Genomic DNA, 16,606 nt, shown 5'->3' with positions numbered 1-16,606 from the left:
GTAGAGGGGCAGGATCACCTCCTTCGACCTGCTGGTCACGTTCCTTTTGATGCAGCCCAGGATACGGTTGGCTTTCTGGGCTGCAAGTACACACTGAAGCCGGCTCATGTTCATTTTCTCATCATTCTTCCTAATGTCTAATCTCAGTCTCCCCTCTGTCAGTTTAAAGCCATTCCCCTTGTCCTGTCCCTATCTGCCCTTGTCCAAAGCACCTCTCCAGCTTTCTTGTAGCCCCTTTAGGCACTGGAGCTGCTCTGAGGTCTCCCCTTCAGGACCCTTTCTCTTTTCCAGGCTGAACCAGCCCACCTCCCTCAGCCTGGCTCCAGAGCAGAGCTGCTCCAGCCCTCGCAGCATCTCCGTGGCCTCCTCTGGACTCGCTGCAACAGCTCCACGTCCCTTTTGTGCTGTCGCCCCAGAGCTGGACACAGGACTTCAGGGGGGTCTCACCAAAGTGGGGTACAGGGGGAGAATCCCCTCCTTTGACCTGCTGATCGTGCTCTGGGGATGCAGGCCAGGACACGGGTGGTTTCTGGGCTCAAGCACACACTGCTGGTTCATGGGGAGCTCCTCATCAAGGGCTTTGCAATTGATTGAGAGCACGGATGCAAAAGCATCCCAGATCCATTTCTAGTTACTGCACTGTGCCCATCTAATTCCCTCTGATTTGGATATTGTGCTCCCTCCAGGCAGAGCTGCTTTGTGCAGTTAAATTATTGCTGTACAGCAGTACAGCAACTGTCCAGAAACTGTGAACAGCAGTATACAGTTCTATACAGTTTGTTTTTTAACAAGAGAGGTTGTCTACATTTTTTAATGATCATATATGGGCACCAGGTCTGAGCATCTTCATTAATTTTACTCTGTGTTCTACTGAAAATACCATATATTGCATCTATTGGTTGTCCATCATGATTGATTGTGACTCAGAGTGGTGTTAGTGTTTTATTTTAGTGCTGTGCAAGTCTTGTTATAAGAGCAGAATAGTTCTGAAGAGCAGCTGTGCTGCAATGAAGCACTTGGATTTTAGGAGGTTGGGAAATGGTGCTTTCCTTTTGGAGCTCTTCATTGTCTCTTGTCATGGCCATCTTAGTCGCATGATTCTCCTTGGAAGGCTCATCAGCATCACAACAAATTTGTATTCTTATGTCTTGCTCCAGGCCAGTTTCTTTCCAGTTACTGATACTGTTCTGGGTATTGCTGAGCAGAGATTTCTAGAGTGCTGTGACAGTATGTAGTGATTGTCTGCTTTGAAGTCATTTGTCCTGTGTTAGATGAGGAGGATGTCACCAAAGTAGATATCATGTCATCGCATTTAGATAGGCAATATATTATATGTTATGTTTTCATAATTGGTTGTGGCTAATCAACAAAAGCTGCCATATGGACTTTAATCTACACCAGAAAAGAAAAGACCTCTGGCAAGAAGAAATCAATCCAATTCCTCAGGAGATCTTTGAGAAAGCAAGAAGCAAGACCAGATGAAGGAGCTGAACAGCTTTAATAAATTCAATATTCCTTTGGTTTTTTCAAGGCTTTACAAGTGAGTGTCTGGGCTTAATGGCATTCACTGACATTATGACGACGAGGGATGCTCCATAGACAGAAAAGGGGATTAGAAGTATGCAAGGTTAACTGAAATGATGCTGCTAGTAATAAGCCACTGGAACTAAACTTATCACTCATCCTGTCCTCCTGCTTCTGGATACTGATTATCCTGTCATTTCCCCATATGCTTCTACCTTTAGCTTCAGTAAGAGGAAGGTGTGAAAAAGATGAACAAGATGGTTATACATTTAAGTGAAATATACAAAATACTCTAACTACAGGGTGTGACATGCCCCAGATTATGTATATGTCATGGCATAGTGTTTCACTGGCAAATGAAATGACATAATATAGGCTAATGCAGTGTGAAGTGATATAGCCTAACTACAAGATGCATGTAAAGAGCAACATGATGAATCTCCTGCGTATGATGACTATTTAACGGGGTATCCAGCCTCCTTATGCTTGGAGTTGTGAAGTTGTTGGACTCTCCTACTCTGGATTTCCTGAGGCTCTGTGCTTTACAACCACTAGCCTGTCTTGGTCTGGCTTATGGCTGGAAGCTGGTGCTTCATCTCACTGCTATTTGACAGGGTGATGTTTCAACTGAGTGCCAGAAGCCACTTGCGATCCATTTCCATGATCAGGGTTGGGTATACAGACCTTTTCCTGTGTAATTTTGTTCTTTACTGTTTTTTCAAGCTCTTGAAAAATACCGTAGTAGCAAATGTTTGCTGGGGGAAGGGGGGGTGGGGGGGGTGGAGGGGGTGGCATTCCTGCTCCTCCTCAGCCAGAAATTTAACTATCCATCTTCCTTCTATGCATGTTTTATTTCCATCCCCTAAATGTAGGCAGTTGGGTTCTCCAGAAAGCAGCAGTGAAAACAGAGTACAAGAGAGGTGATACAGCTTTGAATGCAGAGGTAGGGGCCATCTCATGGAGCACTTCTAGGGACACGCAAGACACCCCTACACAGAAAAGGAGTAGGTGTGTCCATGGGATTCTGAACTGATTTATCAGCAGCAAAAAGTGCACAAATTGCTGTGTGCTACTTTGTAGTTAGCTGACTTCATTGCCAGGCTGTTTTTCTTGGTCTGGTACATGGGGAGGAGAGCTGCATGCGCTGCAGATGTTCTGTCACGTCATGTCTCAGACAGCCATGGCAACTGAAAGGAAAAAAGACCATAGTGACATGGCCCAAAACAAACTTACCCAAATTCTCTGAAGCCAAGTGACAGAGGGATTCAAACTGGGGTTTTCTTCTGTGTATTTCAGGCCAATAGCTAGAACCAGACTCCCCATCACATACAGGGAGGTGAAGTGTTTGGGCAGTTTGGTGGAAACCGAAGGGACCAGAAGAAGTAATTAATTTTATTGGTGGTTTTTTGGTGAGGGTTTGAGATCATTACAAAGTCTGGGATTGGAGATGGGTCACTGGGGCTAATAAGTCTTAACAGCGTTTTGGGCAGTGATGTTTTTCTAAGTGCTAACAGCCAGACAGCTTAGAAGAGGAATACTCGGTGGTATGTGCAAACTGTGAAATGTAAAAAAGTGTTAAAGTTGTGCTGCTGTATCCCCCTAAAATTGTTATATGTCAGTTTATGTCTGTGATAGTTAAAATTGTCAGCACACACTTGCAAAAGGAGTAGGAGCAAGCAAACTGCCATTCTGGGTCTGACTGACTAACCGAATATATATGTTGTTTTCTCATCGTGGAATCATAGAATCACAGACTGGTTTGGGTTGGAGGAAACCTTAAAGCTTATCCAGTTCCAACCTCCTGCCACGGGCAGGGACACCTTCCACTAGAGCAGGTTGCTTCAAGCCCCCATCCAACCTCGCCTTGAATACTGCCGGGGATGGGGCAGCCACAGCTTCTCTGGTGGTTCTCAGTCATCTACTGTGATGTTTTCATGCAGTTACTGTTAAGTCAAATGAGTGTTGGTATATAATGACAGTGACCTAGGCCAGAAAAATAATGTTTAAGGCATCATATGGTGAAAGTTTCTGAAGCAATGTAGCTATTTTTGGTTGGGACAATTGACCCTGCCAGACCTGACGGCTGGCTCTCATTTCCCCTCATGCAGAGCCAGCGTGCAGGTCCTAGCTGGGTGTGCCAGGGAATGTGCTGTAGCTGGAGTACATCTGGGTGTCTGTAGCAGAAGATGAACTATGTTCATGTCTGAAGCTGAGCCAGTGGGAGCTGCAAGACTGAGCTCACTTTGAGAGTGCTCCCAGGGTGTCCTTGCATTTTCTAGAGCATGGATGGTGAGCAGAGAGCTGCTGAGAGTGCTGGCCTGAGCCTTGAAACTGAAGATACGTAGCTGTGTACAATAGTTTACCAAGGGAAAAGAGAAATGGAGACTGCAGTTACAGGCAGTGCTTTGCCTTTCCTCCTTGAAATGTCTTTAGCTCTATCACCTGCCTGTAGGAAATGGAAGGCAATGAAGTCTTGGTGTTACTTTCATTACCAGTCAGGTTCGTTTATGAGAGGCTTTTCATTTTCAGCAATGGCCAGATTGCTTGTGACTGCTGTAGTCTGAAAGCAGCCCTGCAGCTCCCCACTGCAACCAGGCAGCAGGGACGTGGTGTGGGTCTTTGGCCAGCAGTGGAGGGGAGCTGGGAGGCCATGGGAGTTGATCCTACAGACTCCCTTAACTTGCATGTCTAGGAGCTACAACACCAGGCAGTAGTTTGAGTCTAACTTGTGTAATGGGCTCTTTGGTTGTGATTGTTGCTTCCAAGATGTTAAATTAAGCCTTTTCTCATACTACTGATATGACAGTGATGCTGACCTTCCATTTTTCTTTAAGTCTGTGTCCTGTATTTCCCATCTTACTACTGGGGTGTGCCTAAATCGATGGCTTATGTTGGGGGAGAGGTGTTTAAATATGTCTTTTAGTGGATTTACAGTCATTTACTTATACGGTCCAGAGCAGCTGTAGACATCAACAGCACTAACCTGTACACACAACACTTGGTAAAAAAAGGTTCTGCTGTCTCCACAAACACTGCATATATTTCTACTGGAGAGTAGTTTTGCTTGCAGCGAGGAAGGGGAGTAAGTCTTGTTGCTTCAGGAATGCGTTCAAAGACTTCCACTGAAGTTTGGGGATAGGGTGAAGTGTCCCTGAATTATTAATTCATACTCTGAGAAGGGAAAATTTATGTGCTCCTCATGACTTTAAAAAGTGTCTCTTTGGCTAACTGTGAGTGCTAGTGAGATAGAGCCCAGCCACTGCTGGCATGAAAATGGGATGGGTTTTCAGGTTTCCTTCCTACCTGACTCTTCCCTTAAATTTTGTTCTTAAATTCCTGTGTCATTACCATGGAGTTAATCATTTGGCAATTAATTTAGCAGCCATCTGTTGTTTTGCATATTCTGTAATCTAATAACAGTTTCAGCCATTGGAAAAGACCATTTGCCAGTAAGTCTGAGATAATATGATGGTGTCAGTTCATTCCAGGCACAAAACAGAGACTGCACTTTCATCTTTGAGAGGAACCTTTCAAGTGCATCCAAGAATTCCACAGGGCAAATGCCAAGTTTCTGCATCTGTGTCTCCAAGCTATACTCAGACTTTCTTCCATTTCTTTTTGCCTCTGGGGATCCACCAGCCTCAGTGTGTCTGAACTGATTGCGTACCACCAGAATCATCTGTGTTTTGGGTATCTTTGATATCTTCAACTCATCCCTCACAACATCATCTGAGGTAAGACTCTAATTAAAGACTGCTGTTTCTTCTCTTGGAGGTTAGTGTTCTTGTACTTCAATGGCCTCTGCTTTGAGGCTTCCTGACTAATGTCAAGGACTGAGCAAATTACTCTAACTCCTTGTCAGCTGTGTTCCTTTTCAGAAGTTTAATTAGCAGAGAATAACATAGTTTGAAATAAATGTAGCCAACCCAAAAGCCATCTCCTGCAAAGTGATTAGCTTGTTAGCAGTAAGGCTCTTAGGACTGTATCTCATCTGGAATGTTACAAGCTTAAGACAGTTAGCAGAACTCCACAATCAGTCCCAAAATTCCTTTTACACACACCTGCAGCCAGCTAAAAATACGTAACATCTGGTGTGTGTGTACCTGCATAGAAAACCAGCTTTTTTTTTTATCTTTCCTTTGCACTGGGGGCTGCTATGTGGGCTAAACCAACATAATGTTACTAATGTACTTTAGAACTAAATCAGGGTAAAAGTGTAATCATTTCTGTGTTCCTGGAGACTTACAAGCCGTTCTGCAGGACTCTGGAACTCTGGTGTCAGCAACAGGGACCACATACGCATTTTTATTGTTATCCTGTGGTACAGCAGGAGTTACTGATTGAATCACTTCAAGTGTTCATAAACCTCAGTGAAGCTGATAGGAAAAGTTTGAAAAAGGTAAAATAAAGTTCTTCTTTATGCAGTGGGTGGTGAACTTCTGGACCTTGCTGCCACAGGAGTTTGTAGAGGCACACAGTATGAGCAGGTTCAGAAAGGGATTTAGACATTCATGGACCAAGGGTCTATGAATGCATACTATGAGGACTGAACAATAAACCCTGTAACATCCTTGACACAACAGCTTTGGGGGAGTAAAAAGTAAATAGAGAACAGAGAATGGCTATGTTGCCATGCTCCCTCTCCCTCTGAATAATTTATCCTATTGTTACTACCCAAGTCAGGATCGTGGGCCGCATGAACCGTTGATCCAACCCAGGAGGCAGTTCCTACATCCACATTGCTTCCTTAAGGCCAGGCTGGATGTGGTTCTGGGTATTCTGATCTAGTTGAAGATATCCCTGCTCATTGCATGGGGGTTGGACTAGATGACCTTTGAAAGGTCCCTTCCAACCCAAACTACTCTATGATTCTATGATTTTATATGACTTGCAGGTTGTCAGGTTCAGCCTTGGGTCCAGAGGTCCAGTTCTTGACAAATCTGCACTCAGAAGTAGACTCTTTCTAGAGCCCTCTTGCTAGCACAAGTAGCACAGGCTATTTCAGAACAGAGCTAAGACATATTGGCTAGTCTCTGTAGGGAAAATGGTTACCTTGACTTTTCCAAAGGAGCTATACTTCATAATGAAAATAACAAGAATCATTTCTCACTGAGCCTCTTACTTTCAGAGGTAATATATCTCTAGCCATTTCCATTAGTTCATTGTCCTTCCCCAGCGCTGTCCTTTGGCTTGTTGTTTGGCTTCCGTGTGAGGCAAAAATGGATCTAAGTGGCATTTGGCTACCATGCCTGAAACACTCGCTTAGACTGAAAGTCTTTGCAAGTGGCAGCTATTTCTACAGCCACCTCTTTTTTGGAATTAACAGAACAAATCAAGGACAGTACATACCAAAGCAAAAGGCTTTTTTCTCCTCATGCAGACACAATACACATGTAATTTATGAGATCCACACATCTTGGATTTTATTTCCCCACTTCAGTCCCTTCACTGCTGGAAAATACTGCTGGCTTTGAATGGGAATTTTCTTTTTCCCATTGCTCTGTACTGTGATACCCTTCTCTGCTGTCTTTGTCACAGGCCTTATGCAGTCAGAAATCTCTGTTTAGGGTCAGATCATCCGCTGACAGACATGTGCTGCTTAGGGTCCAGGGAAGCTATATTGACATTTATTGGGGCAGCATCTCAGGGAACACAATATAAAGTGCTTCATATTTCTTTTGCTGGTTCAGTGCTTGGAAGCAATCCAGCAAAACCCAATGTGAATTAAAAATGGAAACTAGTTCTTTAACTTTCTCTGCATGCCAGCTTAGCGATTACACAAATTAGCTAGGCATGCCTTTTTCTTAGTGCAATGCAAACATCTCCCCACAAGCAAGTCAGTGTTAAAATGTGCACGGTTTTAAACAACAGTGTTAAAGGGTGAAAAATTGGTGTTAGTCTTGCTTTCTCCTGACCCTGTCACCATAGTTGTATTTTCTTTATCAAAGAGAGTACCTTTTTGTGACTGTACCCCAGTAAAACTCTCACAGGCTTTCCATTCCTTCCATTAACTTGCTTATTGATTGATTCGATTCCATCATTTGTAAGGTAAAGATTGAAGCCATCTCAGCACATCCAACACACAATGTAGACCATTAAGAGGTGTGAAAGAAAAGACAGGCGGTTCATACACTAACCCAGTGTAATAAACCTCATAACCTGGCACAAAAGCAAACCCAGTAACTGTCAGAGAAACCCCTTTGGTAATAAAAGGGGGCTTCACAGATTTAGAAAGCACTGCTTCTAAAGCCTGTTTGGCACAAAGCATTTTTGTCACACTTTGCAGCAGCCATGATTAAAAACTATTTGAGGGTAAAAGTGTTTTCTGGTATTTATCAGTGGGTCATTAACCTTACCAATATCAACATTTCTATTGTCAGCAAGATTAAAAAAGCCTGTTATAGAAAAATGAGCACATTGTATATAGAGATATTGGAGTGCTGATGAATTACTAGCTCTGCACAGATACAGACTTCAATAGGGTACAGCCTTCAGCGTAGTGAGAAATAGAGGATGAATTAATTGCTGTGTGAAGTATAATGCTGAAGAGTTAGAGGCAAACTAATGAGATGGTTTAGCACATGGGGAGACTTAAAGGTTTTATGCACGAGAGGAAGAATATACATCAGCTTTTAGTTCCTGTAAGTGATGCCAGTAATGATGGTACAAAGAAAAGCAGACCTGAGTAATGAAGTCTGTGAATCCAAGCCCATATTTAGATACAATGAGAGGGGGAGTCCAGGCAGGAAACAGGCTGATTCCATGCAGATGTCAAAGCAGAGGGACACAGGGACAAGGCAGTGGGTATGAAAGAGGAGAGGACCTGACAAGCAGCACCCTATTGTATCTACCTTGTTCCTTGTTCATGTGATTCTAGATAAGGATAAGTCAAAGGACCACCTGGTCCTCTAAACTGGGGGGTTGGACTTGAGTGCCTGATGTGCAGAATTTGTACCCCATGTGGCAAGCACTAACTGTACCTGGCAATGCCTGTACCTAAAACATGCTGAAACCTGCTGTATAGAGAGCCATAGGTGCAAAACTCAGAAGAAGAGTCTTCTCATCTTAAAGCCATTGCTTTTGGTTACAATATAATGGAAAACTCAAGAGGGAATGCAGACTGTAGAAAGAGAGGTGGCTGGGACAACAAGGATAAAGGCTCACTGTGTATTCCGTGGTATATTGAGGCAGAAGGGGGAGCTGAGCCTTGCAGTGAGAGTCTCTTTACCATCTTCTCAGTGGCAGAAGCAGGGAGAGTTTGGTTGGAAGGAAAGCCTTAGGAAAGAGCTCTTTTCTGCATCACAGGCCACATCTCCACTTGCTTTCACCAGAAGCCTATGTGAAGGGGCTCTGCAGGATACAGAAGCACCAGACCGCTTGTGTTCTGCAAGGTAAGAAGAGCCAGAAGAGAAGGTCCATGCTGACAGCCCTGCTGGCTACAGAGCAAGACCACCAACTGTTCTGCTGTCTATGCAGCTTTTAAGTTATAAAAGTAAAGATATAACAGAGAGGATTTTTGTTGCTCTCTTTTCCCTCTGCTGGTTATTTTTTTAAGTGTGTGTGTATGTAAGAATGCTGTTAGGTGGTCATTTATTCCTGCCAGGTAGCTTTCATTACTGTAATAAAATTCACCTGTTTGACAGCTTTTATTTCTGGATTCTGAATTCTCATGCTTTTCTGAGGTTTCCTTCTGACCTCCAGGATGCATAAGGTGGGTAAGAGACACGTCTAGCATTTGTGAATGTCTTAGAAATACCAGAATTCAAAAAGCCTGGCTGTTCCTGTCTGGTAGATCTAATTTCAAGCTCTATTAGGAGCATGGAAAGACACTGCAGATCAGCACAGAAGGAAGATTTAGGTGCAGGCTGATGCTTTTCTTAAAGCATCAGTGCAGAGATGACCATAAAGGTTAGCTACAGCTGACAATCACATATTCTCCAAACCAGGTGAGGTCTGAGACCCATCAGCCTCCTCTTCCTTTTTCTATTTGCATTGGATCTGCTGCTGACAGAGGTACTCAGCCCTTTCTGCAATAGCAGAGACACAGGCATGAAGTTTCTTAAGGAAATTTCTTAAGGAAACTTTCTTAAGGAAACTTCAGGGACAGACTCAGGTTGGCACAAAGTTCTGTTCAGAATAGTTTTTGTGCAGGGAGGGCTGACATATTCATTTTGGGGGTTCCCAAAGGAAAACAAAAGCATGTTGTCCTGCAGTTGTGTAGTAGGTCTGATGGTTTTTGAATAGTTACTGTGTAGGATTTACTCTATCATAATCTGAGGACTTGTTCAACACATTCATAGGAGTTCCAGTGAGTGCCAGGAGACGACTGTGCCTATGTGCAAGGGCACATGGCTCTTGTGTGACAACTGTTTGTGCAATCCAGCCAGCTGGAGCTATAGCTCTGATTGAGCTGCTGCTCCTACTCTAGCCATGCCTGGAAACCTTGAACAAATAGCCAGACCTTAGAGGGAATGTACTGAAGTGTCCCTGCATACAGTGACACCTGCTTCTCCTTTTCTGTTAGATGTTCTCCCATTGCAGGCCTTGTTGGAAAAGGGGTAGTGATCTCTTCTGTTCAAATAGCAGGAGTTTCCATATGAGACTGGGCAGGTATCCTGAAGTACATCACCCGCTGTGGAATTGTAGGCCATAAGAATGAAACCTGGCTTGAAAACTGGATTGTTGTGAATGAAGAACTCTTCTTGAGATTAATGTGGTTTCTACCAAAGTCTTAAGATGTAAATTTGAAATGTTTTGGAATGTATAAGTGTCTTCTGGCTGCTAACTAGCAGAAGGGAAAGAAACTGTTAGAAGGTAGGGGTTTGATGATGCCTGGTGGAAACTGCCACACTCACATGAGATCTGCTCTTGCCTAAGATGTTTTGTACAAATCCGAAAGAGTATTTGGTGGAATGTGAAAGCAAGTATGTTGCCAGAGAGGGCCTGATATTCAAGATGAAGGGAAGCTGCAGCAGCACATATAGCAAGTATTATAAATATGACCTAAATGCCACTGAGTAAGAATCTGCTTGGCTAAAAGCCATGGAGAGCATCTGGGAAGGAAAATAACTTCAGACACAGAAATTCAGTGGCATGGAGGGAAATAGATGTGCAGTCCAAAAATGATAGTAGACAGCAAGTTGAACCCATAGTGCAGTGCAAAGGGGCAGGTAGAAAGGTCAAGGCAATTGTCAGCTCTGAAAGCATAGATGGCATATTACCAGAGCACAGAGGCAATACCCTTTCTCCATGTATGTCCAGGAGGAAAAACGTATAGGAATGTTAATAGGAGAGAGTGGAGGCAACTCAGAGTAATGTCAAAGACAGGCGCAATTAATGAGATAGAAATATTTTCTTATAGTTAAAGAAAATAAGGTAGTAAAATGTTATGTGCCTTTAGCCCTAATTTTCAAATATATATAGAAAACTACTTAGTAGATTCTACTGCCCTACACAGATTTTACTGCCCTACACCTTTGTGATTAAGCAGGTAGAGTGTACATCCATAGAGTCTCTGAAAAGACATGCTATCAGTGCCAGCACCTGCTGTAAATGAAGCTGGAGGAGACAACCCAGGAGAAATCCATCAAAGATTATAGGCCAAATTCTACTGCCTTCACTTTCTGTACTTCCACTAAGGTAAATAAATTTGCCCAAGGAGGTATTAAATGAACCATCCTGATTTATATCAGACAGAACCCTCGTTGAAGGCACCATTCACAACAATTAAAAAGATTAAACTATTAATAGTATGGATAATTGAGAGTGTAGTGTCTGATTGATATATAAATGTATTGTTATGTGTCAAAACATTTATTGTTAGCAATATAATATTGATGGCATAGCATTGATAATGTCCTGCAGACTACCTGCTATTCAAACAGTGGCCATTTATCACCTGGCAAGATCCATGGGCTCATATCTCATTAAAGAGGTGGAAAATATTTTTCAGTGTCCTCCAAGATGTCTGAATATTTCTTGTCAAATCTGTCACTAGCTTTGCTCTTTGTATATCCCGAGTTACTGAAATTAGGTTGCTTTAGCTTACTGACTGCTAGATCCACTAATGGAAGAGACTGAGACAATCCGATACATGCAAATATGAATACTCTGACCAGTTTTCTGGAAACAAAACCTACTTTAAAGAATACATTTAACAAGTGTCTTGGGACAAGTCATTATCTCGGATTTCTCTTGCTGGTTTTGGTTAACTTGAAATAGAAAGGAAGAAATACAAGAACAAAAGATAATCAGGAGGTGTGAAACCGAGTTTCCTCTGTGACTATGTTTTATAAATATTTGATATTACCCCCTGCCTGAATGGAGCTTTGTTTGGGGGAATCAGGCAGGAGGTGTTTGGCTTTACCTGATATCTACTTTGGCAGCATGTTTTACTTCCCTGTTTTGTGTGACATGGTGCCAAAGCCATGTTTTGTAATCATAGACTTTTGGGGATGCCAGGCCAGATCCAGAAGCTGCAGAAGGGACAGGAAGACTTTCACTGACACAGCTGGCTTTGGACCAGGTTCAGTCTCAGTGTTTCTCTAAGTAAGGAAGGGACAAATATGATTATGTGATGAAAGATACTGCTTCTCATCTATCATCTTTCAAATTGCAGAGTGCCATCCCTACTGTGTTTAAGACTAAAAACTTACAAAAATTTGTACTTGCATCTGTATGTTTTCAAAGTAAACATGGAAATCTGATCTTTTTAACTACAATGTAGTTTCTGTAGCAGCTACTAATACATTGGTAGTGGTTTTGCATTCCCACTTTCGGACTAATATTGTTTTAAGTACTCTGTGTTTGAAATGGAGTTGTCATCCTTGCAAAGAGCTATGCAGTGCCAAAGAACATTTCTTAGTGCTGTTTGTTAGTCTGCTGGCAAGTTAAGCACCACTGCAGGCGTCTGATAGCCTGAATTTGCTAGAACTTAACCTCCAGAAATCTATCCCTGCTACCATAAACAAAACTGGGCCAAAATATTGCTTCTGACAATGAGCTGTAAGCCAGCAAGAAGAGATTTCAGTATCCCAAGTACAGAGTGGAAACGCTTGTTCCACCAGTGTTAAATACCTTGGAAAAGGTTTTGTCATCTGACAGCAATGACCTTGCCTGTCACACGCCTGTATGCCATCCTGTACCCTAGCAAAAGACACAAAAATACAAGAGTACTACTGTGGACATTCCTCCTAGAGTCTCAGCCTGCTTCTGGTCTTTTGTGGGTTGTAACTTTAAAAGGAAGAGCTGGCAGCAAATGAGCTGGAATCACTTGCAGGTTTTTTTCCCCCCTCACAAAGCCTTCTGACCTTGAAAAGCCTTAAAGCTGCATTCCCCATGAAAAATAATTTCTACTTAGTGCTGAGCATGTGTATTGTTGCGCAGACAAATAGACAAATAACAATGTGAGTACATGCCTTTATCATTTATCCTCCTTGGAGGGCCATAAACCATGAGTAAATGCAACCAAAGCAGAAGATTAATAGTGGCTGCATAATGCTTTGCATTTTTCATTATGATTCTTTACAGATAGAATCAGTAAGTGTCACTAATTGGTAGGCACTTGTTCTGTGAGGGGGCTTGAGTTCCCTCCAGTAGAGTTGGAGGCCAGTCTCTGGTTCTGATGTGAGGGGGAGCTCCTAGGGAACTGCAAAGACTGTTATTTAACCAGTGCCATCATTGAGGCAAAGGCTGTGTGCAATGCAGAGAAAACCCCAGTAGCCTGGTAAGATGTTACCAGCCAGCCTGTCTGGTGCAGGGGAGATTGTTCACAAACCCACTGGTGGCTATTCAGCCTTGAGGACTACTAACACAAGGTTGGCCACAAGCCAGCTGTTGAATTTAACATGGATTCAGCTGAATGGCTGGGGCTGGCATAATGATATAATCCTGCAGTGTCCTGCTGATCTTTTACAGATCATCTTGGCTGCTTCTGATCCTTGTCCCCTTTGGATGCAAGGGTGCTGTGCAGTAAACTGCTGGAAACCTACCCAGCGTTGTCCAAATGTTATCCAAAGCAGCAAGTATGTGTGAGAATACCCATAGTGATTCTTGTGGAGGGCTGTATGCTGGGAAAACCACTTTCATCGGACTTTTATCAAATTTGTTGCTTAAATTGATTTACTTCTTTTTTTTTTTTTTGGTCTTCTATAACAAAGAGCATGTTGTGTCTAGTGCCCTAACTCTGAAATTACATACCTGCTTATATCCATTATAATGCTAAGCAGAGGTACCCAAGCTACATCAGTGCTGTTTGAGCAGGAAGCAATGCCAGGGCAGCTGTGCTGCTTTCAGTGCCCAGGCAAATTTGGCTCTTTATATGCAATCTGGGTGTAGTGCATGGTCAGACCATGCACTTGGGCGCTCCAAGGGGAGAGCTGGTACCACACCCTGTCCTTGAGTCCTCCATCAGACCTCCCAGGCTGAGACAATGATGGGCCCAAAAGCCATGAGCTGGCCGCTTGGCTTTCAAAACTGCCACACACACACGCTGCAAGCTGTTCCTGTTACCAGCTCTCTGAAATGTAAAGCTTAAATTGATTTGGGCTATGCTGCCAGGATTTCCCCAAGTGAACTTGGAAAAAGTGATCTTAAACAGATTTATCTGAAAAGCTGCCTAGTGGCATGGATCTTTTCCCTTTCCTGAAGTCCAGAATACCCACATCACATATCCCTGCTCATGTTCTCCATAGTATCGTTTAGTGTCTGCCTTCATTGTGCAACTGTGCTGTTCAAGTCTGAGGCTGACACTGGAATGACACGTCCTCTGCAGAGGAGAAGATGTGGGACAGATGGAGATACAGGAGAGGGAGAGCATATGGGGCCTTCCAACCTCTTTCTGTCTGCAGCCTTCTTAGGCAAGTAGGATTTGTCCTCTTGTCTTCTCCCCACTCCTAATTAAAAGCTCTTCTTAGCTCTGTTCTTCCCAAGGAGGCAGGAAAATCTGGAAGGCAGCTTGTTAAGCTTAGGTAAGCTCAGAGTTACGTTGCTCCAGAAATGGCTCTGGTGGAGAGCAAGCCCATTAGGGAAAAGATGTCAGTTCTTTAAGTGCCTCTGAGGACCAGGCATGTGTTCTTTTAGTAGTTTCTTTACCTATTCCTAATTCTCTTCATTTTTCACCTTTTTTTTTGGCTCTTTGTGCTCTTGTCTCTGTGCAGCGTCTTGAACACAGTATGGCTTCAGTCTGGCTTCTTGGAACTGCTGTAATAGAGGTATTTCTGTTACTGAGAGCAGTCAAATAAAATCCAGCAGGCTTGGGACATGAACATTTGTGGTCAGTCTCAAAACCAAAAGCCAAGTAAGCAGCTTTGTTCTTTTCAGGCAGATCATCAATTAGGGCCAAGATCAGTAACATGTCAGTATGGTTTGTGACTCCAGGCTGCTCTTTAAAAAGCATCCAAGATACATAGACTGTCACTTGACATGATATGGATATTCACACAACATTTACCTTGAGGTTTCTAGAGAAGCTTCTTAACTCTCCAAGAAGCTTCAGCGCTCTCCCTGTTTACTATTTATTTAGTGGTGACAGCAGGCACACCAATGTTACTTACGTGAGGTCAAGATTTGAAAGAAAAGGAGGCAGTATATCATGAAATCCCATCCACTTAAACTAAGAGGAGTCATAACCTAGTAGGAGAATAACCTGAGCATTCATTACTGAACTGCAGCATCAGGTATTGCTGGGATAATCAGAGGTTATTGCCTCCAGAAATACTGCATCTGAAAAGAGAGCCTGGCTGCCAGACAGGCATTTTGAAAGGGAAGGGAGCTTCTCTGCTGCAAACCAAAGAACATATGCTCTTCCCTCCATGCTGCACTATATGGTAAAGAAAAGGAGCAGAGCTTTTAGCAGAGCAGTCCTGGCACACCAAGCATACATTTGATGTTCAGTGGCCTGGCACAAGTGGAAAAGCAGGGCTTGGATGATAAACATCTGAAATGGTGTTAACTGAGGCCACCAATGCACTAGGAATGAGACCTTGAGTATACTGCTAGGGGAAAAAACAAATCCCCTGCAAACCCCTATTCCCTCTCTATTTAACATTTCATATTCTGTTATTTACTTCTGCATCCTATAATTCGCACCACTGCATGTTGGGACTTGCTGAAAACAAAAGGAGAGCTTGAGAGGGCAGATTTCGACTCCTGTCATATCCAGGCCAGTTCCCTCAATACAAACCTTTTGACTGTTTGTTGACTGTTCCCTGACTGTTCCACTCATTTATCTTGGGAACAGTTTACCAGGGCCTGTGCTCACCATGCAGATCCAGGGCACTGAAACCTTGCCTTCCTTGTTGCTTGTTAAAACTCTACCTCTGCAAGCTGACAGCTACATCCTGCCAGGTAAAATGATCTTTTGCCAATGGAGTTTCTGTTCCCTTTCTAAAAATCCCTGTCTATGAACAGGAATCTGTAAGAAGGAAATAATCTGAATCCTCCTCTAGGCATTAGCATAGCAGGTTCTTTTCTAGGTAACATGTTGCCATTAAGTACAGCCCCCAACCCCCCCTTTTTAATTTGCTATGTAGCAAAGCTCTGGAGAATCCAAATCAATGCTGCTGCTCTTGTCCTTAATGGGAAAGAATTTTAGATGTTGCAGGGTGATGAATCTGAAATGATACCCCATAGGTAAATGAACCCCATAACTATGTAAACCAGAATACGGGTGTGGTAACTTGCTGGAGATCAGGAATTGACCTGAAAAAGCCTTGGAGAGGAGAAAAGACTTGATTAGGCTTGCTAATGTAACTGCAATCAGCTGGGTAGGATTGGCAAGAGGGTTTGTTGCTGTATGATACTGTGCAGCTGGAGCAGGAAAGGGTTTTGTCTGGCAATGGGGAGAATGGGTCACACCTGAGAACTTTGGTTTAAAGTTGTAGCGAAACTGGCAGTGCTATATGGAAGATCAAGGTGGAGGTGAGGTGTGAGGCTGTGGTTCCAGATTCCCAGGAATTCAGGTTAAGGCTTTTCTACAATCTGTCCCTGCGTGTCTGAAAGAGGTGTGATTTCTAAAAGCAAGCATGGTGGAGATTCTTGTGGCAAAGTATATACTGTGTTCTGAAGGTGGTTTGTTTTTGAA

At 43.2% G+C, this 16,606-nt stretch overlaps 1 long non-coding RNA gene across 1 annotated transcript; it reads left to right on the top strand.

Moving 5' to 3' along the window:
- The first annotated feature begins 5,033 nt into the window (after nt 1-5,033).
- On the top strand, nt 5,034-10,971 carry LOC133275454 (uncharacterized). Its single transcript, XR_009745535.1, has 3 exons — nt 5,034-5,258; nt 9,168-9,235; nt 10,049-10,971. It is a non-coding gene; the product is annotated as an uncharacterized LOC133275454 (long non-coding RNA).
- The last annotated feature ends 5,635 nt before the right edge of the window (nt 10,972-16,606 follow it).

Source organism: Pezoporus flaviventris, unplaced genomic scaffold (genome assembly GCF_033815535.1).
Source record: "Pezoporus flaviventris isolate CSIRO_AGI_PZ_B2104156 unplaced genomic scaffold, CSIRO_AGI_Pfla_v1 ptg000040l, whole genome shotgun sequence".
NCBI lineage: Eukaryota > Metazoa > Chordata > Aves > Psittaciformes > Psittacidae > Pezoporus > Pezoporus flaviventris.
This window is presented reverse-complemented; position numbering and strand designations above follow the sequence as displayed.